This window comes from Schistocerca cancellata, chromosome 1, assembly GCF_023864275.1.
Source record: "Schistocerca cancellata isolate TAMUIC-IGC-003103 chromosome 1, iqSchCanc2.1, whole genome shotgun sequence".
Taxonomy (NCBI): domain Eukaryota; kingdom Metazoa; phylum Arthropoda; class Insecta; order Orthoptera; family Acrididae; genus Schistocerca; species Schistocerca cancellata.
In genome coordinates, this window is record NC_064626.1 from 3583732 (window position 1) to 3600096 (window position 16365).

Genomic DNA, 16365 nt, shown 5'->3' on the forward strand with positions numbered 1-16365 from the left:
CCCGCCCACTAGCCGACTTGACTCCATGGGACTATTGCTGCCTCGGGCACCTTATGGCCGTTCTGCTGTGAGTCTAGATTATAGAATGGGATGAAAAACTGATAGTGAATTGTAACGTTCAGGGCCACCTAATGACGATGGATCACTCAAATTGCGTCCCGATTCAATACATCGTCCTCCAGCAGACTTGTCTCCATGGGTCTATTGCTGCCTCGGGCACCTTATGGCAGGCCTGCTGTGACTCAAAGATTTTCGAATCGGACGAAAACTGATAGTGATTTGTAACGTTCAGGGCCTCCTAATGACGATGGAACACTCAAATTGCTTCCCGATTCAATACATCGTCCTCCGGCAGACTTGTCTCCATGGGTCTATTGCTGCCTCGGGCACCTTATGGCAAAGTCAAAGACTTTAGAATCGGACGAAAAACTGATGGTGAATTGTAACATACAGGGCCACCTAGTGACGATGGAACACGCAAATTGCGTCCCGATTCAATACATCGTCCTCCAGCCGAGTTGACTCCATGGGTCTATTGCTGCCTCGGGCACCTTATGGCCGTTCTGCTGTGAATCTAGATTATCGAATGGGACGAAAAACTGGTAGTGAATTGTAACGTTCAGGGCCACCTAATGACGATGAATCACTCAAATTGCGTCCCGATTCAATACATCGTCTTCCAGCCGACTTGTCTCCATGGGTCTATTGCTGCCTCGGGCTCCTTATGGCCGTTCTGCTGTGAGTCTAGATTATCGAATGGGACGAAAAACTGATAGTGAATTGTTACTTTCAGGGCCACCTAATGACGATGGATCACTCAAATTGCGTCCCGATTCAATACATCGTCCTCCAGCAGACTTGTCTCCATGGGTCTATTGCTGCCTCGGGCACCTTATGGCCGTACTGCTGTGAGTCTAGATTATCGAATGGGATGAAAAACTGATAGTGAATTGTAACGTACAGGGCCACCTAATGACGATGGGTCACTCTAATTGCGTCCCGATTCAATACATCGTCCTCCTGCAGACTTGTCTCCATGGGTCTATTGGTGCCTCGGGCACCTTATGGCAGTCCAGCTGTGACTCAAAGATTTTCGAATCGGACGAAAAACTGATGGAGAATTGTAACGTTCAGGACCTCCTAATGACGATGGAGCACTCAAATTGCGTCCCGATTCAATACATCGTCCTCCAGCAGACTTGTCTCCATGGGTCTATTGCTGCCTCGGGCACCTTATGGCCGTTCTGCTGTGAGTCTAGATTATCGAATGGGACGAAAAACTGATAGTGAATTGTAACATTCAGGGCCACCTAATGACGATGGACCACACAAATTGCGTCCCGATTCAACACATCGTCCCCAGCCGACTTGTCTCCAAGGGTCTATTGCTGCCTCGGGCACCTTATGGCCGTTCTGCTGTGAGTCTAGATTATCGAATGGGACGAAAAACTGATAGTGAATTGTAACGTTCAGGGCCACCTAATGACGTTGGATCACTCAAATTGCGTCCCGATTCAATACATCGTAGACCAGCAGACTTGTCTCCATGGGTCTATTGCTGCCTCGGGCACCTTATGGCCGTTCTGCTGTGAGTCAAAGATTTTCTAATCGGACGAAAAACTGATAGTGAATTGTAACGTTCAGGGCCTCCTAATGACGATTGAACAATCAAATTGCGTCCCGATTCAATACATCGTCCTCCAGCAGACTTGTCTCAATGGGTCTATTGCTGCCTCGGGCACCTTATGGCCGTTCTGCTGTGAGTCAAAGATTTTCGAATCGGACGAAAAACTGATAGTGAATTGTAACATTCAGGGCCACCTAATGACGATGTACCACACAAATTGCGTCCCGATTCAGTACATCGTCCTCCAGCCGACCTGACTCCATGGGTCTATTGCTGCCTCAGGCACCTTATGGCCGTTCTGCTGTGAGTCTAGATTATCGAATGGGACGAAAAAGTGATAGTGAATTGTAACGTTCAGGGCCACCTAATGACGATGGATCACTCAAATTGCGTCCCGATTCAATATATCGTCCTCCAGCAGACTTGTTTCCGTGGGTCTATTGTTGCCTCGGGCTCCTTATGGCCGTACTGCTGTGGGTCAAAGATTTTCGAATCGGACGAAAAACTGATAGTGATTTGTAACATTCAGGGCCACCTAATGACGATGGACCACACAAATTGCGTCCCGCCCACTAGCCGACTTGACTCCATGGGACTATTGCTGCCTCGGGCACCTTATGGCCGTTCTGCTGTGAGTCTAGATTATAGAATGGGATGAAAAACTGATAGTGAATTGTAACGTTCAGGGCCACCTAATGACGATGGATCACTCAAATTGCGTCCCGATTCAATACATCGTCCTCCAGCAGACTTGTCTCCATGGGTCTATTGCTGCCTCGGGCACCTTATGGCAGGCCTGCTGTGACTCAAAGATTTTCGAATCGGACGAAAACTGATAGTGATTTGTAACGTTCAGGGCCTCCTAATGACGATGGAACACTCAAATTGCTTCCCGATTCAATACATCGTCCTCCGGCAGACTTGTCTCCATGGGTCTATTGCTGCCTCGGGCACCTTATGGCAAAGTCAAAGACTTTAGAATCGGACGAAAAACTGATGGTGAATTGTAACATACAGGGCCACCTAGTGACGATGGAACACGCAAATTGCGTCCCGATTCAATACATCGTCCTCCAGCCGAGTTGACTCCATGGGTCTATTGCTGCCTCGGGCACCTTATGGCCGTTCTGCTGTGAATCTAGATTATCGAATGGGACGAAAAACTGGTAGTGAATTGTAACGTTCAGGGCCACCTAATGACGATGAATCACTCAAATTGCGTCCCGATTCAATACATCGTCTTCCAGCCGACTTGTCTCCATGGGTCTATTGCTGCCTCGGGCTCCTTATGGCCGTTCTGCTGTGAGTCTAGATTATCGAATGGGACGAAAAACTGATAGTGAATTGTTACTTTCAGGGCCACCTAATGACGATGGATCACTCAAATTGCGTCACGATTCAATACATCGTCCTCCAGCAGACTTGTCTCCATGGGTCGATTGCTGCCTCGGGCACCTTATGGCCGTTCTGCTGTGAGTCAAAGATTTTCGAATCGGACGAAAAACCTGATAGTGATTTGTAACATTCAGGGCCACCTAATGACGATGGACCACACAAATTGCGTCCCGATTCAGTACATCGTCCACTAGCCGACTTGACTCCATGGGACTATTGCTGCCTCGGGCACCTTATGGCCGTTCTGCTGTGAGTCTAGATTATCGAATGGGATGAAAAACTGATAGTGAATTGTAACGTACAGGGCCACCTAATGACGATGGGTCACTCTAATTGCGTCCCGATTCAATACATCGTCCTCCTGCAGACTTGTCTCCATGGGTCTATTGGTGCCTCGGGCACCTTATGGCAGTCCAGCTGTGACTCAAAGATTTTCGAATCGGACGAAAAACTGATGGAGAATTGTAACGTTCAGGACCTCCTAATGACGATGGAGCACTCAAATTGCGTCCCGATTCAATACATCGTCCTCCAGCAGACTTGTCTCCATGGGTCTATTGCTGCCTCGGGCACCTTATGGCCGTTCTGCTGTGAGTCTAGATTATCGAATGGGACGAAAAACTGATAGTGAATTGTAACATTCAGGGCCACCTAATGACGATGGACCACACAAATTGCGTCCCGATTCAGTACATCGTCCTCCAGCCGACCTGACTCCATGGGTCTATTGCTGCCTCGGGCACCTTATGGCCGTACTGCTGTGAGTCTAGATTATCGAATGGGACGAAAAACTGATAGTGAATTGTAACGTTCAGTGCCACCTAATGACGTTGGATCACTCAAATTGCGTCCAGATTCAATACATCGTCCTCCAGCAGACTTGTCTCCATGGGTCTATTGCTGCCTCGGGCACCTTATGGCCGTTCTGCTGTGAGTCAGATTTTCGAATCGGACGAAAAACTGATAGTGAATTGTAACGTTCAGGGCCACCTAATGACGATGGATCACTCAAATTGCGTCCCGATTCAACACATCGTCCCCAGCCGACTTGTCTCCAAGGGTCTATTGCTGCCTCGGGCACCTTATGGCCGTTCTGCTGTGAGTCTAGATTATCGAATGGGACGAAAAACTGATAGTGAATTGTAACGTTCAGGGCCACCTAATGACGTTGGATCACTCAAATTGCGTCCCGATTCAATACATCGTAGACCAGCAGACTTGTCTCCATGGGTCTATTGCTGCCTCGGGCACCTTATGGCCGTTCTGCTGTGAGTCAAAGATTTTCGAATCGGACGAAAAACTGATAGTGAATTGTAACGTTCAGGGCCTCCTAATGACGATTGAACAATCAAATTGCGTCCCGATTCAATACATCGTCCTCCAGCAGACTTGTCTCAATGGGTCTATTGCTGCCTCGGGCACCTTATGGCCGTTCTGCTGTGAGTCAAAGATTTTCGAATCGGACGAAAAACTGATAGTGAATTGTAACATTCAGGGCCACCTAATGACGATGGACCACACAAATTGCGTCCCGATTCAGTACATCGTCCTCCAGCCGACCTGACTCCATGGGTCTATTGCTGCCTCAGGCACCTTATGGCCGTTCTGCTGTGAGTCTAGATTATCGAATGGGACGAAAAACTGATAGTGAATTGTAACGTTCAGGGCCACCTAATGACGATGGATCACTCAAATTGCGTCCCGATTCAATATATCGTCCTCCAGCAGACTTGTTTCCGTGGGTCTATTGTTGCCTCGGGCACCTTATGGCCGTTCTGCTGTGAGTCAAAGATTTTCGAATCGGACGAAAAACTGATAGTGAATTGTAACTTTCAGGGCAACCTAATGACGATGGATCACTCAAATTGCGTCCCGATTCAATACATCGTCCTCCAGCCGACTTGTCTCCATGGGTCAATTGCTGCCTCGGGCAACTTATGGCCGTTCTGCTGTGAATCAAATATTTTCGAATCGGACGACAAACTGATAGTAAATTGGAACGTTCAGGGCCTCCTAATGACGATGGATCACTCAAATTGCGTCCCGATTCAATACATCGTCCCCAGCCGACTTGTCTCCATGGGTCTATTGCTGCCTCGGGCACCTTATGGCCGTTCTGCTGTGAGGCTAGATTATCGAATGGGACGAAAAACTGATAGTGAATTGTAACGTTCAGGGCCACCTAATGACGATGGATCACTCAAATTGCGTCCCGATTCAATACATCGTCCCCAGCCGACTTGTCTCCATGGGTTTATTGCTGCCTTGGGCACCTTATGGCCGTTCTGCTGTGAGTCTAGATTATCGAATGGGACGAAAAACTGATAGTGAATTGTAACGTTCAGGACCACCTAATGACGATGGATCACTCAAATTGCGTCCTGATTCAATACATCGTCCTCCAGCAGACTTGACTTCATGGGTCTATTGCTGCCTCTGGCACCTTATGGCCGTTCTGCTGTGAGTCAAAGATTTTCGAATCGGACGAAAAACTGATAGTGAATTGTAACGTTCAGGGCCACCTAATGACGATGGATCACTCAAATTGCGTCCCGATTCAATACATCGTCCTCCAGCCGACTTGACTCCATGGGTCTCTTGCTGCCGCGGGCACCTTATGGCCGTTCTGCTGTGAGTCTAGATTATCGAATGGGACAAAAAACTGATAGTGAATTGTAACGTTCAGGGCCTCCTAATGACGATGGATCACTCAAATTGCGTCCCGATTCAATACATCGTCCTCCAGCGGACTTGTCTCCATGGGTCTATTGCTGCCTCGGGCACCTTATGGCCGTTCTGCTGTGAGTCTAGATTATCGAATGGGACGAAAAACTGATAGTGAATTGTAACGTACAGGGTCACCTAATGACGATGGATCACTCAAATTGCGTCCCGATTCAATACATCGTCCTCCAGCCGACTTGACTCCATGGGTCTATTGCTGCCTCGGGCACCTTATGGCCGTTCTGCTGTGAGTCTAGATTATCGAATGGGACGAAAAACTGATAGTGAATTGTAACGTTCAGGACCTCCTAATGACGATGGATCACTCAAATTGCGTCCCGATTCAATGCATCGTCCTCCAGCCGAATTGACTCCATGGGTCTATTGCTGCCTCGGGCACCTTATGGCCGTTCTGCTGTGAGTCTAGATTATCGAATGGGACGAAAAACTGATAGTGAATTGTAACGTTCAGGGCCTCCTAATGACGATGGATCACTCAAATTCCGTCCCGATTCAATACATCGTCCTCCAGCCGACTTGACTCCATGGGTCTATTGCTGCCTCGGGCATGTAATGGCCGTTCTGCTGTGAGTCAAAGACTTTAGAATCGGACGAAAAACTGATGGTGAATTGTAACATACAGGGCCACCTAGTGACGATGGACCACGCAAATTGCGTCCCGATTCAATACATCGTCCTCCAGCCGACTTGACTCCATGGGTCTATTGCTGCCTCGGGCACCTTATGGCCGTTCTGCTGTGAATCTAGATTATCGAATGGGACGAAAAACTGGTAGTGAATTGTAACGTTCAGGGCCACCTAATGACGATGAATCACTCAAATTGCGTCCCGATTCAATACATCGTCTTCCAGCCGACTTGTCTCCATGGGTCTATTGCTGCCTCGGGCTCCTTATGGCCGTTCTGCTGTGAGTCTAGATTATCGAATGGGACGAAAAACTGATAGTGAATTGTAACTTTCAGGGCCACCTAATGACGATGGATCACTCAAATTGCATCCCGATTCAATACATCGTCCTCCAGCAGACTTGTCTCCATGGGTCGATTGCTGCCTCGGGCACCTTATGGCCGTTCTGCTGTGAGTCAAAGATTTTCGAATCGGACGAAAAACCTGATAGTGATTTGTAACATTCAGGGCCACCTAATGACGATGGACCACACAAATTGCGTCCCGATTCAGTACATCGTCCACTAGCCGACTTGACTCCATGGGACTATTGCTGCCTCGGGCACCTTATGGCCGTTCTGCTGTGAGTCTAGATTATCGAATGGGATGAAAAACTGATAGTGAATTGTAACGTGCAGGGCCACCTAATGACGATGGATCACTCAAATTGCGTCCCGATTCAATACATCGTCCTCCAGCAGACTTGTCTCCATGGGTCTATTGCTGCCTCGGGCACCTTATGGAAGTCCAGGTGTGACTCAAAGATTTTCGAATCGGACGAAAAACTGATGGAGAATTGTAACGTTCAGGACCTCCTAATGACGATGGAACACTCAAATTGCGTCCCGATTCAATACATCGTCCTCCAGCAGACTTGTCTCCATGGGTCTATTGCTGCCTCGGGCACCTTATGGCCGTTCTGCTGTGAGTCTAGATTATCGAATGGGACGAAAAACTGATAGTGAATTGTAACATTCAGGGCCACCTAATGACGATGGACCACACAAATTGCGTCCCGATTCAGTACATCGTCCTCCAGCCGACCTGACTCCAGGGGTCTATTGCTGCCTCGGGCACCTTATGGCCGTACTGCTGTGAGTCTAGATTATCGAATGGGACGAAAAACTGATAGTGAATTGTAACGTTCAGGGCCACCTAATGACGTTGGATCACTCAAATTGCGTCCAGATTCAATACATCGTCTTCCAGCAGACTTGTCTCCATGGGTCTATTGCTGCCTCGGGCACCTTATGGCCGTTCTGCTGTGAGTCAAAGATTTTCGAATCGGACGAAAAACTGATAGTGAATTGTAACTTTCAGGGCCACCTAATGACGATGGATCACTCAAATTGCGTCCCGATTCAATACATCGTAGACCAGCAGACTTGTCTCCATGGGTCTATTGCTGCCTCGGGCACCTTATGGCCGTTCTGCTGTGAGTCAAAGATTTTCGAATCGGACGAAAAACTGATAGTGAATTGTAACGTTCAGGGCCTCCTAATGACGATTGAACACTCAAATTGCGTCCCGATTCAATACATCGTCCTCCGGCAGACTTGTCTCAATGGGTCTATTGCTGCCTCGGGCACCTTATGGCCGTTCTGCTGTGAGTCAAAGATTTTCGAATCGGACGAAAAACTGATAGTGAATTGTAACATTCAGGGCCACCTAATGACGATGGACCACACAAATTGCGTCCCGATTCAGTACATCGTCCTCCAGCCGACCTGACTCCATGGGTCTATTGCTGCCTCAGGCACCTTATGGCCGTTCTGCTGTGAGTCTAGATTATCGAATGGGACGAAAAACTGATAGTGAATTGTAACGTTCAGGGCCACCTAATGACGATGGATCACTCAAATTGCGTCCCGATTCAATATATCGTCCTCCAGCAGACTTGTTTCCATGGGTCTATTGTTGCCTCGGGCACCTTATGGCCGTTCTGCTGTGAGTCAAAGATTTTCGAATCGGACGAAAAACTGATAGTGAATTGTAACTTTCAGGGCAACCTAATGACGATGGATCACTCAAATTGCGTCCCGATTCAATACATCGTCCTCCAGCCGACTTGTCTCCATGGGTCAATTGCTGCCTCGGGCACCTTATGGCCGTTCTGCTGTGAATCAAATATTTTCGAATCGGACGAAAAACTGATAGTAAATTGGAACGTTCAGGGCCTTCTAATGACGATGGATCACTCAAATTGCGTCCCGATTCAATACATCGTCCCCAGCCGACTTGTCTCCATGGGTCTATTGCTGCCTCGGGCACCTAATGGCCGTTCTGCTGTGAGTCTAGATTATCGAATGGGACGAAAAACTGATAGTGAATTGTAACGTTCAGGGCCACCTAATGACGATGGATCACTCAAATTGCGTCCCGATTCAATACATCGTCCCCAGCCGACTTGTCTCCATGGGTTTATTGCTGCCTCGGGCACCTTATGGCCGTTCTGCTGTAAGTCTAGATTATCGAATGGGACGAAAAACTGATAGTGAATTGTAACGTTCAGGACCACCTAATGACGATGGATCACTCAAATTGCGTCCTGATTCAATACATCGTCCTCCAGCAGACTTGACTTCATGGGTCTATTGCTGCCTCTGGCACCTTATGGCCGTTCTGCTGTGAGTCAAAGATTTTCGAATCGGACGAAAAACTGATAGTGAATTGTAACGTTCAGGGCCACCTAATGACGATGGATCACTCAAATTGCGTCCCGATTCAATACATCGTCCTCCAGCCGACTTGACTCCATGGGTCTCTTGCTGCCGCGGGCACCTTATGGCCGTTCTGCTGTGAGTCTAGATTATCGAATGGGACAAAAAACTGATAGTGAATTGTAACGTTCAGGGCCTCCTAATGACGATGGATCACTCAAATTGCGTCCCGATTCAATACATCGTCCTCCAGCGGACTTGTCTCCATGGGTCTATTGCTGCCTCGGGCACCTTATGGCCGTTCTGCTGTGAGTCAAAGATTTTCGAATCGGACGAAAAACTGATAGTGAATTGTAACGTTCAGGGCCACCTAATGACGATGGATCACTCAAATTGCGTCCCGATTCAATACATCGTCCTCCAGCCGACTTGAATCCATGGGTCTCTTGCTGCCGCGGGCACCTTATGGCCGTTCTGCTGTGAGTCTAGATTATCGAATGGGACAAAAAACTGATAGTGAATTGTAACGTTCAGGGCCTCCTAATGACGATGGATCACTCAAATTGCGTCCCGATTCAATACATCGTCCTCCAGCGGACTTGTCTCCATGGGTCTATTGCTGCCTCGGGCACCTTATGGCCGTTCTGCTGTGAGTCTAGATTATCGAATGGGACGAAAAACTGATAGTGAATTGTAACGTACAGGGCCACCTAATGACGATGGATCACTCAAATTGCGTCCCGATTCAATACATCGTCCTCCAGCCGACTTGACTCCATGGGTCTATTGCTGCCTCGGGCACCTTATGGCCGTTCTGCTGTGAGTCTAGATTATCGAATGGGACGAAAAACTGATAGTGAATTGTAACGTTCAGGACCTCCTAATGACGATGGATCACTCAAATTGCGTCCCGATTCAATGCATCGTCCTCCAGCCGACTTGACTCCATGGGTCTATTGCTGCCTCGGGCACCTTATGGCCGTTCTGCTGTGAGTCTAGATTATCGAATGGGACGAAAAACTGGTAGTGAATTGTAACGTTCAGGGCCTCCTAATGACGATGGATCACTCAAATTCCGTCCCGATTCAATACATCGTCCTCCAGCCGACTTGACTCCATGGGTCTATTGCTGCCTCGGGCATGTAATGGCCGTTCTGCTGTGAGTCAAAGACTTTAGAATCGGACGAAAAACTGATGGTGAATTGTAACATACAGGGCCACCTAGTGACGATGGACCACGCAAATTGCGTCCCGATTCAATACATCGTCCTCCAGCCGAGTTGACCCCATGGGTCTATTGCTGCCTCGGGCACCTTATGGCCGTTCTGCTGTGAATCTAGATTATCGAATGGGACGAAAAACTGGTAGTGAATTGTAACGTTCAGGGCCACCTAATGACGATGAATCACTCAAATTGCGTCCCGATTCAATACATCGTCTTCCAGCAGACTTGTCTCCATGGGTCTATTGCTGCCTCGGGCTCCTTATGGCCGTTCTGCTGTGAGTCTAGATTATCGAATGGGACGAAAAACTGATAGTGAATTGTAACTTTCAGGGCCACCTAATGACGATGGATCACTCAAATTGCGTCCCGATTCAATACATCGTCCTCCAGCAGACTTGTCTCCATGGGTCTATTGCTGCCTCGGGCACCTTATGGCAGTCCAGCTGTGACTCAAAGATTTTCGAATCGGACGAAAAACTGATGGAGAATTGTAACGTTCAGGACCTCCTAATGACGATGGAACACTCAAATTGCGTCCCGATTCAATACATCGTCCTCCAGCAGACTTGTCTCCATGGGTCTATTGCTGCCTCGGGCACCTTATGGCCGTTCTGCTGTGAGTCTGGATTATCGAATGGGACGAAAAACTGATAGTGAATTGTAACATTCAGGGCCACCTAATGACGATGGACCACACAAATTGCGTCCCGATTCAGTACATCGTCCTCCAGCCGACCTGACTCCATGGGTCTATTGCTGCCTCGGGCACCTTATGGCCGTACTGCTGTGAGTCTAGATTATCGAATGGGACGAAAAACTGATAGTGAATTGTAACGTTCAGGGCCACCTAATGACGTTGGATCACTCAAATTGCGTCCAGATTCAATACATCGTCCTCCAGCAGACTTGTCTCCATGGGTCTATTGCTGCCTCGGGCACCTTATGGCCGTTCTGCTGTGAGTCAAAGATTTTCGAATCGGACGAAAAACTGATAGTGAATTGTAACTTTCAGGGCCACCTAATGACGATGGATCACTCAAATTGCGTCCCGATTCAATACATCGTAGACCAGCAGACTTGTCTCCATGGGTCTATTGCTGCCTCGGGCACCTTATGGCCGTTCTGCTGTGAGTCAAAGATTTTCGAATCGGACGAAAAACTGATAGTGAATTGTAACGTTCAGGGCCTCCTAATGACGATTGAACACTCAAATTGCGTCCCGATTCAATACATCGTCCTCCAGCAGACTTGTCTCCATGCGTCTATTGCTGCCTCGGGCACCTTATGGCCGTTCTGCTGTGAGTCAAAGATTTTCGAATCGGACGAAAAACTGATAGTGAATTGTAACTTTCAGGGCCTCCTAATGACGATGGAACACTCAAATTGCGTCCCGATTCAATACATCGTCCTCCAGCAGACTTGTCTCAATGGGTCTATTGTTGCCTCGGGCACCTTATGGCCGTTCTGCTGTGAGTCAAAGATTTTCGAATCGGACGAAAAACTGATAGTGAATTGTAACATTCAGGGCCACCTAATGACGATGGACCACACAAATTGCGTCCCGATTCAGTACATCGTCCTCCAGCCGACCTGACTCCATGGGTCTATTGCTGCCTCAGGCACCTTATGGCCGTTCTGCTGTGAGTCTAGATTATCGAATGGGACGAAAAACTGATAGTGAATTGTAACGTTCAGGGCCACCTAATGACGATGGATCACTCAAATTGCGTCCCGATTCAATATATCGTCCTCCAGCAGACTTGTATCCATGGGTCTATTGTTGCCTCGGGCACCTTATGGCCGTTCTGCTGTGAGTCAAAGATTTTCGAATCGGACGAAAAACTGATAGTGAATTGTAACTTTCAGGGCAACCTAATGACGATGGATCACTCAAATTGCGTCCCGATTCAATACATCGTCCTCCAGCCGACTTGTCTCCATGGGTCAATTGCTGCCTCGGGCACCTTATGGCCGTTCTGCTGTGAATCAAATATTTTCGAATCGGACGAAAAACTGATAGTAAATTGGAACGTTCAGGGCCTCCTAATGACGATGGATCACTCAAATTGCGTCCCGATTCAATACATCGTCCCCAGCCGACTTGTCTCCATGGGTCTATTGCTGCCTCGGGCACCTAATGGCCGTTCTGCTGTGAGTCTAGATTATCGAATGGGACGAAAAACTGATAGTGAATTGTAACGTTCAGGGCCACCTAATGACGATGGATCACTCAAATTGCGTCCCGATTCAATACATCGTCCCCAGCCGACTTGTCTCCATGGGTTTATTGCTGCCTCGGGCACCTTATGGCCGTTCTGCTGTGAGTCTAGATTATCGAATGGGACGAAAAACTGATAGTGAATTGTAACGTTCAGGACCACCTAATGACGATGGATCACTCAAATTGCGTCCTGATTCAATACATCGTCCTCCAGCAGACTTGACTTCATGGGTCTATTGCTGCCTCTGGCACCTTATGGCCGTTCTGCTGTGAGTCAAAGATTTTCGAATCGGACGAAAAACTGATAGTGAATTGTAACGTTCAGGGCCACCTAATGACGATGGATCACTCAAATTGCGTCCCGATTCAATACATCGTCCTCCAGCCGACTTGACTCCATGGGTCTCTTGCTGCCGCGGGCACCTTATGGCCGTTCTGCTGTGAGTCTAGATTATCGAATGGGACAAAAAACTGATAGTGAATTGTAACGTTCAGGGCCTCCTAATGACGATGGATCACTCAAATTGCGTCCCGATTCAATACATCGTCCTCCAGCGGACTTGTCTCCATGGGTCTATTGCTGCCTCGGGCTCCTTATGGCCGTTCTGCTGTGAGTCAAAGATTTTCGAATCGGACGAAAAACTGATAGTGAATTGTAACGTTCAGGGCCACCTAATGACGATGGATCACTCAAATTGCGTCCCGATTCAATACATCGTCCTCCAGCCGACTTGACTCCATGGGTCTCTTGCTGCCGCGGGCACCTTATGGCCGTTCTGCTGTGAGTCTAGATTATCGAATGGGACAAAAAACTGATAGTGAATTGTAACGTTCAGGGCCTCCTAATGACGATGGATCACTCAAATTGCGTCCCGATTCAATACATCGTCCTCCAGCGGACTTGTCTCCATGGGTCTATTGCTGCCTCGGGCACCTTATGGCCGTTCTGCTGTAAGTCTAGATTATCGAATGGGACGAAAAACTGATAGTGCATTGTAACGTTCAGGACCTCCTAATGACGATGGATCACTCAAATTGCGTCCCGATTCAATGCATCGTCCTCCAGCCGACTTGACTCCATGGGTCTATTGCTGCCTCGGGCACCTTATGGCCGTTCTGCTGTGAGTCTAGATTATCGAATGGGACGAAAAACTGATAGTGAATTGTAACGTTCAGAGCCACCTAATGACGATGGATCACTCAAATTGCGTCCTGATTCAATACATCGTCCTCCAGCAGACTTGACTTCATGGGTCTATTGCTGCCTCGGGCACGTTATGGCCGTTCTGCTGTGAGTCAAAGATTTTCGAATCGGACGAAATACTGATAGTGAATTGTAACTTTCAGGGCCACCTAATGACGATGGATCACTCAAATTGCGTCCCGATTCAATACATCGTCCTCCAGCAGTCTTGTCTCCATGGGTCGATTGCTGCCTCGGGCACCTTATGGCCGTTCTGCTGTGAGTCAAAGATTTTCGAATCGGACGAAAAACTGTTAGTGAATTGTAACATTCAGGGCAACCTAATGACGATGGACCACGCAAATTGCGACCCGATTCAATACATCGTCCTCCAGCCGAGTTGACTCCATGGGTCTATTGCTGCCTCGGGCACCTTATGGCCGTTCTGCTGTGAATCTAGATTATCGAATGCGACGAAAAACTGATAGTGAATTGTAACGTTCAGGGCCACCTAATGACGATGGATCACTCAAATTGCGTCCCGATTCAATACATCGTCCCCAGCCGACTTGACTCCATGGGACTAGTGCTGCCTCGGGCACCTTATGGCCGTTCAGCTGTGAGTCTAGATTATCGAATGGGACGAAAAACTGATAGTGAATTGTAACGTTCAGGGCCACCTAATGACGATGGATCTCTCAAATTGCGTCCCGATTCAATACATCGTCCTCCAGCCGATTTGACTCCATGGGTCTATTGCTGCCTCGGGCACCTTATGGCCGTTCTGCTGTGAGTCTAGATTATCGAATGGGACGAAAAACTGATAGTGAATTGTAACGTTCAGGGCCTCCTAATGACGATGGATCACTCAAATTGCGTCCCGATTCAATACTTCGTCCTCCAGCCGACTTGACTCCATGGGTCTATTGCTGCCTCGGGCACCTTATGGCCGTTCTGCTGTGAGTCTAGATTATCGAATGGGACGAAAAACTGATAGTGAATTGTAACGTTCAGGGCCACCTAATGACGATGGATCTCTCAAATTGCGTCCCGATTCAATACATCGTCCTCCAGCCGACTTGACTCCATGGGTCTATTGCTGCCTCGGGCACCTTATGGCCGTTCTGCTGTGGGTCTAGATTATCGAATGGGACGAAAAACTGATAGTGAATTGTAACGTTCAGGGCCTCCTAATGACGATGGATCACTCAAATTGCGTCCGGATTCAATACATCGTCCTCCAGCCGACTTGACTCCATGGGTCTATTGCTGCCTCGGGCACCTTATGGCCGTTCTGCTGTGAGTCAAAGATTTTCGAATCGGGCGAAAAACTGATAGTGAATTGTAACATTCACGGCCACCTAATGACGATGGACCACGCAAATTGCGTCCCGATTCAATACATCGTCCTCCAGCCGAGTTGACTCCATGGGTCTATTGCTGCCTCGGGCACCTTATGGCCGTTCTGCTGTGAATCTAGATTATCGAATGGGACGAAAAACTGATAGTGAATTGTAACGTTCAGGGCCACCTAATGACGATGGATCACTCAAATTGCGTCCCGATTCAATACATCGTCCCCAGCCGACTTGTCTCCATGGGTCTATTGCTGCCTCGGGCACCTTATGGCAGGCCTGCTCTGATTTAAAGATTTTCGAATCGGACGAAAAACTGATAGTGATTTGTAACGTTCAGGGCCTCCTAATGACGATGGAACACTCAAATTGCGTCCCGATTCAATACATCGTCCTCCGGCAGACTTGTCTCCATGGGTCTATTGCTGCCTCGGGCACCTTATGGCCGTTCTGCTGTGAGTCAAAGATTTTCGAATCGGACGAAAAACTGAAAGTGAATTGTAACATTCAGGGCCACCTAATGACGATGGACCACACAAATTGCGTCCCGATTCAGTACATCGTCCTCCAGCCGACCTGACTCCATGGGTCTATTGCTGCCTCAGGCACCTTATGGCCGTTCTGCTCTGAGTCTAGATTATCGAATGGGACGAAAAACTGATAGTGAATTGTAACGTTCAGGGCCACCTAATGACGATGGATCACTCAAATTGCGTCCCGATTCAATATATCGTCCTCCAGCAGACTTGTTTCCATGGGTCTATTGTTGCCTCGGGCACCTTATGGCCGTTCTGCTGTGAGTCAAAGATTTTCGAATCGGACGAAAAACTGATAGTGAATTGTAACTTTCAGGGCAACCTAATGACGATGGATCACTCAAATTGCGTCCCGATTCAATACATCTTCCTCCAGCCGACTTGTCTCCATTGGTCTATTGCTGCCTCGGGCACGTAATGGCCGTTCTGCTGTGAGTCAAAGACTTTCGATTCGGACGAAAAACTGATGGTGAATTGTAACATTCAGGGCCACCTAGTGACGATGGACCACGCAAATTGCGTCCCGATTCAATACATCGTCCTCCAGCCGAGTTGACTCCGTGGGTCTATTGCTGCCTCGGGCACCTTATGGCCGTTCTGCTGTGAATCTAGATTATCGAATGGGACGAAAAACTGGTAGTGAATTGTAACGTTCAGGGCCACCTAATGACGATGGATCACTCAAATTGCGTCCCGATTCAATACATCGTCTTCCAGCCGACTTGTCTCCATGGGTCTATTGCTGCCTCGGG